The sequence below is a fragment of the Atta cephalotes genome, assembly GCF_000143395.1.
Source record: "Atta cephalotes unplaced genomic scaffold scaffold00061, whole genome shotgun sequence".
NCBI lineage: Eukaryota > Metazoa > Arthropoda > Insecta > Hymenoptera > Formicidae > Atta > Atta cephalotes.
Genome location: NW_012130125.1, coordinates 610,346 through 624,703, shown reverse-complemented (window position 1 = coordinate 624,703; position 14,358 = coordinate 610,346). Strand labels below are relative to the sequence as shown.

General features: G+C 28.6%; 1 pseudogene; it reads left to right on the top strand.

The window, feature by feature from the left end:
• Window positions 1–14,358, top strand: part of LOC105623645 — a 100,578-nt pseudogene that overhangs the window by 62,048 nt on the left and 24,172 nt on the right.

The window sequence follows — 14,358 nt, the reverse complement described above, 5'->3', positions numbered from 1 at the left end:
CTATATATATATATATATATATATATATATACGTTATACGACATATTACATTTAAATAATTATAATTTTTTCTATCAAATAATGCATATCACAAGCAGCATTTGTTTTATCCTTTTCAACTATCAATTGTTTTTTTACTTATTAGCAATAGCGCTGCACACTTTATTAACGTCTTAACTATCATAATAAAATGTGAGACTAGGATATATACTTATAAAAATTCATTCAAATGTAATATCATAAGAATTGTCTTATGACTTTTACAGGAGATAGCATTAGATTTTTAGATGAAAAAAATCAATATCATACTTAGATAAAATTAAATCCCAAAAGGATAAAGCATATTGATTAATTCGCAATTAGTACATGGGATTCTAATTGTGGATAATAGTCATTACTTCATTTAATCGAAATTAGAACATATAAAACGGTACCAAAATGAAATAAAATTATCCATAATCTTTATGATCAATCATAATTAATAAATATTTTATTAATTTGATATCCTTCTGGATAAAAATATGAATTTTTCTCTCAAGAGCGATCCACAACTAGTAGTCTTAATTTATGTATCCATAAATAAAAATGCCACAAAAAGAAAAGCATTTTAATCTAGATTATCTATGTCCATTTTGTTGTTCCATACTTGGTTAAATACTTATCTCTCAATGTACAATCTTTACAGTGTAATACTCACAAAGTTCCAAGAGGAACTGTAAAAATTAATTCTCAAAATCTCATAAAAAATATTAAAACGTATTTGTGTCTCATGCAGCAAGAACTAATTCAGTTAAAATATTAGCCGATCACTCGGAAATTATGATAGAAATGCTAGAAGAAACGCTGGCACCATTATTGATCTTTGGATTATTTTGCAATTTGGGCATGTTTGAATATCCTCGTGAACACAACCTAGGATGTATCTTTCTTATCTATATGCTTTGGCCAAATGAGGCTTTGGAATTGTTGCGATTATTGTACAGTGTTTATATATTCCTATTGCACGTTAGTATCAAAAATTTTTGTATGTAAGTAGTAACAATTCTTACAATTAGATCCTTCAATCTTACGCATTAAATATGAATTACGTCTTTGTGACTGAATATGAAAAAGATATATTTTAGCAAGTGTTATGAATTTTTCTAAACCTTTAATCTATACGTGATTCCATGTAGATAAAAGAAAAATGTAATATTTCCTAATTTAGAAATTTTTAACGTTTTTTAAAGTTTCTTTTTGATCAATTGGCAAATTTCAGGTAGCAAATATATGCGTCTCGACAAAGAATTTTCGACAATTTCCGCAAACAGGTGGTAGAGGTGTATCTTTGTCCGATGGCCAAAAAGCGCGAATCAATCTCATGAGGTTTATAAACAAGCGGATGTTTATTTGCTCAATGATCCCTAGAGCGCGTTGGATACATATTGTTAGGCATCTCTATGAGAAGTGCATCATCGAATATCTTCACGACAAGAATACTTGTCACACAGCAACTGCAATTCCTTAAAAGGGCGGATCACATTGTCGTACTGGATCGCGTGAGTAACATAGAATATTCTTTAGTTATCTTTATTAAATTAAAAAATTTTTAATTTTGAAAGTTTGGTTTTTTAATTTGTTTTAAACGTAAAGAATTGAGATATAATAATGGCAAAAGCAAATTTAACTTATTACTGAATGAATAATTAAAAAATTTTTTTATCGTTATGAAGATAGATAATTTTATTAATAACACATAAAAATTAAATAACTTTATAATTAAAATTAATAAATAATAAGATTTGTTAAAAAAAAATGATATAATTAATTTAAAGATGAAATTGAATATCTTTCAAATTAAATATCCTGATTTTGTTTCCTAAGGGTTTCATGAAAACGCAAGGACATTATAATGAATTAATATAATCAAAAAAAGATTATCAGGATGTTGGACAATTTGAACCAAAGAAAGGAAGAGGATATGAGAAGAATTTCGAAGATGCTAAGAGAATCACAATAACGAGATGGATATCAAGATTATCGACTATAAGTTTCATTACTGTAAGATGATCATTCGTTATTTATATTATAAAAATATAGAAATTAAAAAAAATATTTTACTATATTTTTGTTTAATAAAAATAGATAGCACAAATAATAAAGTTGAAAAATAAAAATAGAGAAATGAACATAAATAAAAATAAAAACACAAAATAATTTTTAAAAATATTTGTATTTTTGCGCATTAAAGATTTCTAATATACCTTCACTAATTATTATCAATTAATAATGCGCGGAAGAAGTTTTTAAATTAAGTTTCAAAAAAATTAAATAGTTTTCAAATATCTACAAATTTTCGTAACATTATTTTCTTCGTTTTTAAATAATTTAAATTAAATTAAATTAAATTAAATTTAATTTAAATTTAATTTAATTTAATTAACTTCATCAGATTATATCTATTATGAGAGATAAATTCAAGTAATAAGATTATTATTTTACAACGTGCATTTGGACTCTGATGACTCGGATTATGTAGAGAACAGCCTGGAAGCCGAGATGACGGCACAGTCGAATAGCCGGCAGAGTATAAGGAATATCTGCATAATCTGGTGACAATAATTTCACGTTATCCGTACTGCTAATGATCTTCATCATCAGTTAGATCGCCACTACTGAGAATGATTACTGGCTGTCATACTGGACTACCTTGGAGGATGTCAGGCGTATTGAAAATATTAATGACGTTAAACAATTCGCGAACAACAATAATTTCCTTGGGTCGATTTTCACGTTGAACTCGAACGGCCTGCTGAGCACTATGGATGCCATATACGTATACACATACTGCATCATCGCCTGCATTGCTACCACATTGTTTCGCAGCTTTCTTTATATGAAGGTCTCTATGTCGAAGTCTTTTCGAGTAGTAACCTTCACAACATTATGTTCTTCAAACTGCTACAGGCATACACGTCCTTCTTCCACAACAATCCTACCGGTGAATAACAGTTACGAAATCTGATAGCCTTAACTACTCTACAGAGACATTAAGAAAAATTCTTTTATGATAATTTTTGAAAATATTTTTCAAGTAATTTTTAGAATATTTCATAATTTTTATAATTTAATTTTAAAATTTTTTAGAAAAATTTTTTAATTTTCAAATGAATTGAGACTTTTTAGAAGTGTTGAAAAAGTTTGTAACTTTTCTAAATTTCTTTTCTCTATAGATAGATGTAATGTTCTGAAATAGAATTTACAAGATTCCTCATTTTATAATTTCCAAAGAAAACTTAAAAAATATAGAGAAATTGAAATATTTCTTTTAAAGAAATCTTTATATATTTAAAATATAAGAATTGTTAAAAATATTATTAGAATCTTTTCGAGAGTTTTCAGACCATTAATTTCAGATACAGAAAACCAGTGTATTTTTGTCGAATGTATATTATTAAGTTGTAATGATCGCTATTAGTTAAGGATTTTTTTTGTTAAGGATTTTTCTAAGTTAAGGATTTATATCATAAAAATTCCATGAAATGTTAAACGAAATTACTAAACGATTGCTAAAAACATTAAACAAATGTATTTTGTTAAGGAAGTTTACGTTTTAGAGATAAAAAAATTAATTTTTTGTTTTTTTTTAAAGCTTAGTCTTAAAAATTTCCATAAAAACATTTTTTGAGAGAAACAAAAATTATACGATATACGAGATAAAATGACATGATGTTTGGGGCCGCTTGATCAATTCAAATAGCGCGCACCAACCAATTGCTATAATCGGAAATCGCCATTATTTATATATATTAACTCTTTCAGAACCATTCTAAAACATTTCTATCCAATAGAGCAAAGTTTCGTTCCCATCTGAGTTACGTTTGTTTCTAACTGAAACAGTACTTGTATTAAAATGTTACAAAACTTTATTCGCCTTTTTCCCTGTTTTTTAATATGATCATGACGATTCCAAAAAAAAGTGAAAGTTCGACTTCTATTTTTACGTTATACTCAGAAAACACGTCATTACCATCTATACTAGAATTAACAGTCTAAGTTAATTTTTTCTATTTTTTTGAAAGAAATAAACGGAAAAATGTGAGAAAAATTCAAATTATTTTTTCAAACTATTGCCATTTTAAAAATATACGTATGATATTAATTATTCTAATTCGGGCGAGAATTACAAATCTATTCATTATAAGAAAAAGCTTTACTTTTGCTATGAGACCAACAATACGATCTCTACCTCGATCACCATATTCGCGGTGCATGCTTAATTTCAACGTCATCTTATTATTATTCTATAAAAAATATTTTTTTTTTATACGTATATTATAAGTATTTTCTAAACTTGTATTAGATTTGACTACACCTAAATTTTTATTAAAAAAAAAATTTTATTTATTAAAAAAAAAATTCTCAAAACATGCCTTCAAAATCGACTTTCAAACGTAAAGGTCTCCTTAAAGAATTTTTTATTAAAGCATCTTTGGTTAAAAAATTATTTTTCTTTTATCTTTAGAAATCTCTTTTCACATATCCCTCAGGATATCCGGAAAATTCGTTATTTGATCGGAAAATTGGATATACAAAAAGAATTTGACAATGAATATCCGATATTCTGTACTCCTTAACATATTACGCGGAGCATCCCTAAATAATAATATAAATAAATTAACATTATAATTAACATTATAATATTAAATTAACATTGTAATTAAATTTGTATTAATATTCAGTACTCTCTCTACAGTATACATCCGGTCACTGATACATTTACTTTAATATTCATTTTTATACGAAAAATATATAAATTTCCAATTCCAATCACTTTTTGCAAAGACTTTATATCTGATATTTCCTTGATAAAAAGGCGCAAAAATCGCTGAAACTCCATAACAGTAAATTCCAAACATCACATCACGTCATATTCTAATTTGAAACTGTTAAGTTACTCTCATGCTCATCCCTTCAAAGATGTTAATACATCAAAGACAAATTGCGGGGACATTTCGGAAGCGAATAAAAATTTACAGCAGAAAAAAGTTTCATACAGTTGCCTCCGAGGCCGTCCAAATATTTGTACACTACAAACACAAAGATGAAACTTTTATACGGAACTTTTATATAAATTTTTTTAAACACATTTAAATTCATTGACTCAGGATGCTTTGGACGTGAAATTCTGTTCTATTACGGAGATATAGCATCTGATTCAATCATATCATAACTACTAATTGATATGCGATGCGACTCTCCCTTATTGTCAGGGACGAAAGTTATTTTTATCGTTAGTTTTGCTGTTATTTTTTTTATGACGTTGTATATCAAGATCAAGTTTATTGGAGGTGAAAATTTTCCGTATATTTATTCCGTATATTTATTCGATTACTCAACATTCTTTTCCTTAGCAACGTTTTATAAAGATGGTCGTGTCTTATAAATATTTAACAATAAAAAGTAAGGATTAATTATTTATTTTAAATAATTGTTGTTATGTATATTTTTAAAATTCAAAATAAGTATTGTATATACATGTTTTGTACAGATAATACAGAAAACATATATGTTGTTAAGATCAGATGATTGATGGACATAACTTCCATTTTTTATATGTTATCAAAAGGTCTTTATGTATTTCACACTGTAAACATTTTGACGCACAATGTCAATAAAAATAGCTTACAAAGTAAATATATACACAGGTACAATATTAATCCAAGGATAATTGCAGAAATGAGAGCACTTAAGATAATGATGTTTAATGGATAATAGTTCAGAAATCCATAACAAAACACAAGAAAAAAACAGATGAAATTTATAAAAATTATGAACAAAGAAAGCAAGATAATTCCAATATAAAAACTCCAAAACAATATAAAAATTCCAGTAAAAAAACATGTACAATCCATCTGATTATTATTCGAATTATCCAGTTACATTGGCTTTGGTATTTCTTGGTTGCTCCGAGAGCTTCGAATGTGCCGTTTATTATAGTAAGTTCACGTAAGCACATTTTCAAATCCTTTAAAAAAATTATATTGATCGATTATGCGATATAGAAAAAAATAATTACAATTTTATATTTTAGTAAAATTTGTTATTGCAGGGTGTACAGGAAATGTGACAAATGAAGAGTTATAGTTTAATAATGTAGGCATTAAAATTGATGTTCAAAAAAATTATTTTTTAATTTAATTTAATTGATTGCAAAGCTCTATAAAAAAGATTATATGTTAACAGAGTAAAAGATATAAAATATGATACAATAGATTATAGTAGTTTGCAAATAGATAGTGCGTCAGCAACTAACCAGTCAGATTTCTGGTAATACGGAGATATATGATCATATGATATTTATGGACAATAGAAGAAGCGGAGGCAAGAATTTTGAGTATGCTGTACACGATTTAGGAATTGTTGATTAAGAGACGGAATGTAGACAACATCAGCATAATCAAATAACAAAATAATTGAGAAGTGAGGAGTTTTTAAGAACAGGAAAAGATGTGTCAAAGAGGATAAAGAAAACATAAATGGGCGTATACAGCTCAATATTTGATGGCCATGTGTGACTCGAATGTCTACTCGAAGAGTCAACATGGACATCAAGAATCTTAATAGAGGAAGAGCGAGGAAAGGAGTTAAGAGAAATATTGAAAGATTGAATATAAGATAATAATGTTGAGGAATCAACAATTAGCAAGGCTGATTTAGAAGATTTTAGATGCAGCGATTATTAGTAGACCATTTGACAATAGATTTTAGATCTTTATTTAAAGCAGAACAGGCTGCTAAAGCATTGAATAAGCGAAGGGATTTGAGAAGAATTATCATCTGCATACATAAAAAGCTCGGAGGACAAAGAAACAGTATCAAATTAGAGACAAAAATATTAAAAAGTAAAAGGATCGAGAATGGAACCTTTCGATACTTCACGAAGAACGGCACGAGAAAAAAAGAGGAAAAGGATTATATATGAGATTATACTTGCTGCGTGCGATTTGTAAGGAACGAGAAAATTAGTGAGAGGGCTGAATGAAACAGACTGCATAGCTTGAGTTTGACTAAAAGTAGGTTGAAGGTATCGAAAAACTTTTATAAAAATTTTTTATAATTTTGTATTTGCCTAAAATTGTGAATTTAAGATTTCTTTATTGCTCTCTTTAATTAAAAATATTATTAAAAAGATAAGTAATATTAAAAGATCAAGTATTATTATATACGGATCAGGAAATACATTTAAAAATTTTTATCTTAAAATGATAAAAGCCAATGAAAATTTATGTAATGAAAATTAATCGGTATAAATTGTCGATGAAAATCATAGAAATCCGCCAATTCTCGATAAGTCGTGAATAATAAAAAAATACGTAATAGAGTCCCATTTGGCATATAGGCAAGAGAGATGCGTTATATTGTTCACGAGGATATTCAAACATTGCAAAATGATCCAAAGATCAATAATGGTGCCAGCGTTTCTTCTAGCATTTCTATCATAATTTCCGAGTGATCGGCTAGTATTTTAACTGAATTAGTTCTTGCTGCATGAGACACAAACATGTTTTAATATTTTTCATAAGATTTTCAGAATTAATTTTTACAATTCCTCTCGGAACTTTGTGGGTATTACACTATAAAGATTGTACATTGAGAGATATTTGTATTTAACCAATAAGTATGGAACAACAGAATGGACATAGATAATCTAGATTAAAATGCCTTTCTTTTCGCGGCATTTTATTTATTACATAGATTAAGGCCATAATTGTGGATCGCTCTTAAGAGAAAAATTCATATTTTTTTTATTCAGAAGGATATCAAATTAATAAATTATTTAATAGTTATGATTGATCATAAAAATTATGGATGATTTTATTTCATTTCGGTATTATTATCTCGTTTTATATGTTTTAATTTCGATTAAATGAAGTAATGACGATTATTCACAATTAGAATCCCTTGTATTGGAGTGCAATTGCAAATTAATCCATATGCTTTATCCATTTGGGATTTAATTTTATCTAAGCGTGATATTGACTTTTTTCATAATCAATCTAATGCTATTTATGATCTCCTGTAAAAGCCATAAGACAATTCTGATGATATTAGAATGAATTTTTATAGGTATATTACATGGGCTGAAAAGTCCCGGGATTTTTAATGAAAACAAGCATTTTTTGGGCAAAGTTATATTTATTCCTCAACATAGTTGCCTTCGAGGGCTATTTTCCAACATTTCGATGCCCTTTCTGTAGTACGAAACGTCCAAGCCTTCGAAATACGCCTCAGTTTCCGCGATGATTTCCTCATTCGATGTGAATCTCTTTCCCTGGAGCCACCACTTGAGGTTTGGGAACAGATAATAGTCACTGAGGACCAAGTCTGGAGAATACGATGGGTGAGCAATCAATTCGAATCGTAATTGCTCCAATTTGGCCATCGCTTTCAAGGACGTGTGTGACGGTGTGTTATCGTGATGGTACAGAACGAAGGCGAAAGTAGCCACTTAAACGATTATAGTTTGTGAATGAATGAATGAAATGTCATGAAACTTCATACATAAACTAGTGACAGATGAACCTCTCGAAATGAATCATATTTATTTTCTAGTGACGCCACGTATTGAAAAATCCCGGGATTTTTCAGCCTATGTAGTATATTCTAGTTTATGTCTCACGTTTTATTATGATAATTAAGACGTTAATAAAGTAGGAGCGCTATTGCTAATAAGTAAAAAAACAATTGACACTTGAAAAGGATAAAACATAGAACAAATGCTAACGAATCTTGTGATATGCATTATTTGATAGAAAAAACTATAATTATTTAAATGTAATATGTCACATAACGTATATACAGGGACCATCTAGCGTTTGGAATTTCAACTAGCGATTATTTTGAGTTTGAAAAGCGTAATAACATTTATGACGTATCAGAAATTTAGTTTTTTGTTTGAAATCGGTCGTTATACGCTTGAACAAAATTGGGAAATATTGAAAACTTACTTCCAAAGTGGTGAGTCTTCAATCCAAACTGTAAGAAATTTACGTGGAAAATTTGGTAGAAAAGAAATGCCTTCAACGCAGTTTGTGGATTAATTTATGAAACGAATTCAGCAAACTGGATCCTTATTGGATAAAGCAACTCGTTCACGTGCTCGTTCTGTAAGGTCAACCGAAAACATTGCTGCTGTTGCTTAGAATATGCTTGAACAACCATCAACATCAACTTGCCATCGTACTCAAAACTTGAACATTTCACGCACTTCTTTTGAGAAGAATTTTGAATAAAGACTTCGGTAAATGGCAATGTACTACCTTTCCAATAAAGCCATAAATTTTGAAAAATATTTACGCGTTTTTTTTTAGAGCCAAATTAAATTCCAAATTTTAAATGGCCTATCCAGTATATTCCGTTTAACCAGCATGTATTGTATGACAGTATGAGGTTACAGATAAAATTTAAATTAAATTGCATTCCTTTTCGCGGAATTTTTAATTATGTATTATTACAAAATAACTATACTTTTGCATCATTATGTCTTTATAGAAATGTTCAATAGATGCTTTTTATTTATATGGCTTCTAATGGCATATTGACTTGAATTGAAGCTGATAACTTTAATGAAATATTTCATATATTAAAGTTATGTGCACAATATAATACTTTTTATAATAAAATAAAGGTAAATAGAATTGTTCTTATAATAATAATATAATTCATCAAAATAAACATATAAAACGTAATATTAATTTTATTATTATTTTTATTTTATTATCAAAATATTTTTATATATATATATATATTTAATTTTATGTACTGACATGATGTATACGTTATCATAGTATTTATTTTTGTAAAGTAAAAGATTTATACAATGTACTGCAAATAAAGTTTAATTTCGGCTGATCGTTTTTCACCTTCTATTTTTTAATTTACTGTAGAATTTTTTTAATTTATTGTAGAACTGTACAGATATATTAAACACATACAAAAGAATATCACAGGAATCGCCTTATATAGATTATAAGACGATATAAAAGAAGATTTTATATAATGAACTTCATATGATATTTAACCTTTTTTTATAATACTTGAGAAAAGATGTGGCTAGTAATATAAATATTAATGTATAAAATAATATATCTGTTACATTACTGTTACAGGGAGAGCAGTCCTTGTATTCTGTAATTCATTACAGAAGTTATACAGATGTATAAACTTAAATCCGCTGTTTTTTAGTCAGAAAAACACATTTTTTTTCCTAGGAAGCAAACAAATTTATTCAAAGTACTTGCCCTCGCTAACTATACATTTTTCCCATCTTTTGGGCAATTTGTGTATACCACGTCAAAAAATTCCTCATCTTTCGAGACAAACCACTCATCAAGCCATTTTCGGACGTCTTCGTAAGAATCGAAGTGCCGCTCAGTGAGCGCGTGACCCATCGATGAAAACAGGTGATAGTCAGAAGGTGCCAGGTGAGTAAGCGGGATGGGGTAGCACTTCTCAGTTGAGTGTCTCCAAGTAGTTTTGGATCATTGTTGACGTGTGCGTTGTCGTGGAGGAAAATCAGCTTGTCATGTCTTTTCCGATAATGCGGCCTTTTTTCACGCAGAGCACGGTGCAATTTGATCAATTGTTGGTGATAGCGGTGAGCATTAACAGTTTCACCATGTTTTAACAGCTCGTAATAGATGACACCCTTCTGATCCCATCAAACGCACAGCATCGTCTTTCGTCCGAAGCGATTTGGTCTTGAGGAAGATGTTGATGGATGAGCGAACAACCCAAGATTTCTTGCGTTTAGAATTCTGAAAATAGATCCACTTTTCATCGCCTGTCACAATCCAATGCAGGAACGACTTTCTTTTTTGTCTGGCAAGCAGAATTTGGCATGTGTTTTGGCGTCGCTCCATCTGCCTATCAGTTCATGCGGCTTTTTCCGATCTTTTGAACCTTCCCCATGGCATGTAGTCGCATGGAAATGGCTGCTTGAGAAACACCCAATTGCTCGGCAAGCATTTTTTGCGATTGGGTATCGTCCTCGTCCAAAAGAGCCTGCAATTGACAACCTTCCTGGGCCGATTTTTACGCTTCTTGTCACTCAGGTCAAAATTGTCGTCATTGAATCGGCGAAACCAATCTTTGCACGTTGTTTCCGATAAAGCATTGTCGCCATAAGCCTCCACAAGCATTCGATGTGATTCGGCACCCGATTTCTTCAAATTGAAACAGAAAAGCAAAGCTTCCCGTATATGCTTTTTTTTTAAGCAAAAAACTAGACATGATTACGAAAGAAAAAATGTATGTGTTGAAATTGCTGATGATGTGCTGGTTAATGTTGACAGATGTCAAACATATAAAAAAAAGTGTGTTGTGTGCCCAGGGTAGCTTTGTACGCTCACTAATGCCACCTATGAGCAAACAGCGGATTTAAGCTTACACTGGTATGCAGTTGTGTTCATAATACTCGTAATGCAGTCAACAACTGCATAACGAGTTATAGAATACAAAAGCAGAATCGCAGCCGGTTTTCATATGGGATTGTCATGAAGCTAACAAGTATACATTCTCTTTTCACTTTGATTGCTGATTAAATATATAAAATGATCTGCGTCAAAATCGTGTAATGGGCGGAAATTTTTATAAAAACACCATACTTTACTAACATAAATTGATTTATTTCATTAATTTTTATTAATTATAAATCGAAATTTTATGAATATCATAATGTTTTTGTTGTGAAACTATGTGAACAAATTCGCGAGTTTTTAATGTAAATATAGGTACAAGAATGCCAGCAATGTAAGTACGACAAATGTAAAAGAACAATATATAGTTGTTTTTCATCATTTAAATCAGAAATATCATTCTCAGGGAAAGTAAATAGGAATAATATTATAATTTCAAAATAAATAATTTAAAATAATTTCTCTTCAGAATGCCACGAGGAAAATTTTTCAATTGAGAAGAACAAGTAAAAATACTATAAGCATATTGCGATGCAGAGCATATTTCAAGCATATTTCTATTCGAGAGGTCGTCAACAAATTGATTGATCCAGTAATTATTATATAAATAATTTTTTGAAACTGCGTGAAAGCTATGATAAAAATCATTATAGAGGCGGTAGTACAAAAATTATAATAGGCTTGATCACTCATGAGTTTTAAAGAAATACGAATACCGGGAAAACTGCTGATGAAGTAGCAAAAGTTCTGAAATAGCCTGTTGTTGTACACGACGTGTAACAAATACAAAGATAAAGATTTAAGTGGACAAAAAGTCCTTGATGTTTCCTCATACTCAAAGTCATAAAACTGCAAGATTAAAGTTTGCTCGAAATCATATGACTTGGTATGAAGAATGGAAAAATATTTTTTAACAAAAAAGTAACCAATACATAAATCTGATGGTTTTAAATATTACTCGTACGATTTACGAACTGATAAGGCAGCAGTCATGAGCAGAAATTTCGATGGAGGATGTTTGATGGTATGGACTGCTTTTAATTATTCAAAGACGTTAATATGCAAAATTTGTATCAGAATGAGAAAAGTATATCGAGTTATTAGAAGATTTTAATTCCATTTATTGAAGGAAATCACGATCGAAGAAAATGTTATTTTACAACAAAACAACGCTGTTATGCACAAAGAAAACACAAGAGTGCAGATTTCGATAGAAAAATTAGAGGGATTAAATAACAGTTAATTTTAAGATTATTTTAAGAATATTCTCAGAATATTTATGATAATTGATTGATATTTCATTGATTGATTATTCATAAATATCTATTTATTTTTTTGAAATGTTATATAAATATATTACACGTTTACTTTTTTAAATTTATTTTCGAAATATTATTAAAATATACATTGAACACTTTATAATATTTATGATAAATCTAAGTAAATATTTCTAATTTATATTTTATATATATTTCTGAATTATTTGTTAGGAAAGTCAATGTTTTATAAAGTGCAAATTAGCTATCTATTGATAATTAAAGAAACATTTTATTTTTTTAATTTCTATCTCATTCAATTTACCTTAATTGTTACAGATGTCATAATAAAAGATATATTTTTTCTATCTGCTCTCTGAATTTATCTTATAATAGTGACCAATTAATATATGCATGATATTTATTTTTAAAAATTTAAAGTCGTCAAATTTTCATTTTTTGCATTTATATATAGTATATAAATTTATGAAATAAATTAGTGAAGTTTGAGCTTTGACTGAGCTAACGATATTAGCTTCTTGTTTCAAAAATATTTAAATTAATTTTCATTTTGAACATTACAGAATTACAAATATACTTAGTGATTAATTTTTTTTATATACTGTGATCGCGTTCCTTGCAGATGCCAGTGATGAATGCATGGTTCGTACCAATGGAAAGTCAAAACTATTTTCATCATGGAAAGTTATTCTTCGTTGAATCCATTTTCGTAAAATCCATTTGCGAAGTCTAATTGGCACCTTTGGAAATTCTTGTTTTGGGATCGGAATTAATTTCGGAGTTTCTAAGTAGTTCTCGGAAGTAATAATTTTGCCAATGAATCAATGACAATTACTGTATATTTTAAAGTCAAGTAGCAAAATTAATTCAGACATATTTTAGAATACAATTTCTATCGCTCTTATGTCGTTTTCCTATATATTCGACTGTATTATTAGAAAAAATTAACAACACCAAAAATTAATTTAAGACGTATAATAAGTAGAGGATTACTTGTGAAGAAAATTTACTGAAGAAAAGAATTCGAACCAAGATTTGAAACGTTTGCGAGTGGTGTGGATTATTAACATATAATAAAGTATACATACATCAACTTTCTGTATCGGATAATATTAGCAAGTTTCAATTTTATTTCATCGATTTCTTAATTTTATTCTCTTATTCGTAATAATGCTAGTAACAGCACTGTCTTAACGCCAAGACTTTAGAACTATATGATAAATATAAATATAATGATTATTTTAAATCAAAATTATTAAATAAATAAATTCAAATTTTGTACAAATGGCTTGCTTTTTTATGAATAATTTAACAAAAATGCCATTACAAAAGCGTACATAATTCTCTATCGATTATTATAAAAATCATTTTCAGGTACTGGGTATCCTGCCATTCAGGGTATTAATTAATTTTGTAATAGCAGATTATACATATATTTATACATATGTGTATATATATATATATGTGTATATATATATATATATATATACTTTTCTATGATAAAATACATGCATATATTTAGTAATAAATAGTAAATTTTAATTTTTGTCGACTTAGATAATTTTATCAAAATACTTTACATTCTTTTAACAATGTTATCGTAAACACATAAATTTAATTAA